Source organism: Zophobas morio, unplaced genomic scaffold, assembly GCF_036711695.1.
Source record: "Zophobas morio isolate AGI-343-1 ecotype UQ-CSIRO unplaced genomic scaffold, CSIRO_AGI_Zmor_V1 ptg000277l, whole genome shotgun sequence".
In the NCBI taxonomy this organism is placed as follows: Eukaryota; Metazoa; Arthropoda; class Insecta; order Coleoptera; family Tenebrionidae; genus Zophobas; species Zophobas morio.
Window position 1 is genome coordinate 2,501 of NW_026972381.1, and position 1,970 is coordinate 4,470.

Genomic DNA, 1,970 nt, shown 5'->3' on the forward strand with positions numbered 1-1,970 from the left:
ATTTGTGATCAAAGCACTATTAAAGTAATTATTTAAAATGAAAAATATTTTATATATTTTCTTTATTATTTTCATTTTTTCTAATAAAATTCTGGTAAAAAACTTATATATATGTAAAAATAAAATATTACATGTATATTTTTAGTGGTACAAAAAATAATAATAAGTTAAAATAATATCTATTTATAAATATTTATGAAAACTAGAAAAAGCAAAAAAAATAAATATTATTTATTTTATAAATAAAAATTGAATTACTTTATTTCTTCTTCAACAAAAAAACGAAGTTATAAACTCAAAGAAGTATTTTTTTAAGAATAAGTAAAATATAATTTTTATTATTTGGTTAAGGTTTTTATAATATTACTTCATTATTCATAGCATTAAACTAAACATATTAGAGAGTTTTGCGTTTTTTCTAGACAGATTAACTAGGGAAGAGGTGATAGATTGCGTTAAAATATGAAGAAACGAACGCAAAAATTTAATCAGTTAACATAAACACTATTCTGCAAGTATTTAAGAGCAGTTAATGTCAAAAGTGGTAATCATTGTCAGTATGCCGCGTGTGGGCTGCCTCTTTGCCGTACTCATATTAATTTTTCAAGGGAGATGGGTGTATTCGTCGCAGTATACACAAGAATCTCATTGTCCAGGGGTATACACCGACCATGAAGAAATGTAAGCACCCATGCCTGCCTTATATATTGCTGACATATTGTAAACGTAAAACCCATAAGACCATAATATTAATGATCATAATTTAAAGTCAGAACTAGTAAATGTTTTTATTAATAATATATTTTTGATTATAATTAAGTATCTACTCAGTACAACTTTTAGCATCATACTTGATGTTATAACGTGCTTTACGAAAATGCATACATATTTTAAAGGGATTTAAAAGGGTGCAACTTGGATACTTTTCCACCGTTGGGAGCGAGATTACACACTTCTGTAACGTCCATGTAAGATTTCCAGTATATCTTTATTTTAAGTTAGTAAGAAGAAGCTATAGAATAAACGTAAATATTCTCAAGATAACATTTTTTTTTAATTTATGTGTTTTTTTAGCTGCAGTGTATTTTTTCTAATAATAAAAAAAGAATTGTAAGGGTATATTTACTTAGAACTATACATTGATAAGTTTTTTTATTAATATTATAATTATTACTGACTAATATTGTAAGAAATTTGGAAGATAACGCTCTCACCGTCATCACTAAAAAAAAGCTTGCTGGCCTTTCCAGCTTGACTTATTTGTAAGTTTGTAATTATGATGGTATTATGCAATTTTTATTATATAATAATATTCTGTTTACCAATGCTAATGGAATTAAATCGTATATTGTTCCCCGTACTTCTCAAAATCAATAGCCTAGAAGATAAATTATAGACCTTTTTGTAATACAATTAAAAGTCTTGATAAACGTGTTTAGTAACTCTTATATCCTATTGCAATGATATTAACATATTACTTGTAGAACTTTATGGAATAACAAAATAAAATCAATTGAAGACGATTCGTTTTCACATCTCATTGCCTTGACTGGACTGTAAGATTCTTATTCTTTATTAAAACGCTTGGAGTTATTCCATTAGCTAATTGATAAACTATAGAGGCATTATCTTGCTAATCTATTTCAACTACAGCCCTTATCGTTAGCTAGAATTTAATTTTTTTTGAGTTTTCATATTCCCTATATATATTGTTTATCACTAATATTTAAGGACTAAATGGATGTATTTTAAGCTTAATTATTACCATACTAATAATTAATTTGGCTTCTAATATTACTACTGACATAAATTTTAAGGGATTTAGGTCATAACATACTTTCCTCTATCAGCAAAAGAATGTTCTTTGGTCTCCGTAATTTGAATCATTTGTAAGGCCATAATTATGATCCAATCATAAAATATACTATTTTATAATAATATTCTGCTCACCCATGCTACCCTAATCAATC

General features: G+C 26.1%; 1 long non-coding RNA gene across 1 annotated transcript; it reads left to right on the forward strand.

Annotated features, from left to right (window-relative positions):
* The first annotated feature begins 576 nt into the window (after positions 1 to 576).
* Positions 577 to 1,262, forward strand: LOC135119636 (uncharacterized). Its single transcript, XR_010278309.1, has 3 exons — positions 577 to 681; positions 897 to 968; positions 1,191 to 1,262. It is a non-coding gene; the product is annotated as an uncharacterized LOC135119636 (long non-coding RNA).
* Positions 1,263 to 1,970: the final 708 nt, after the last annotated feature.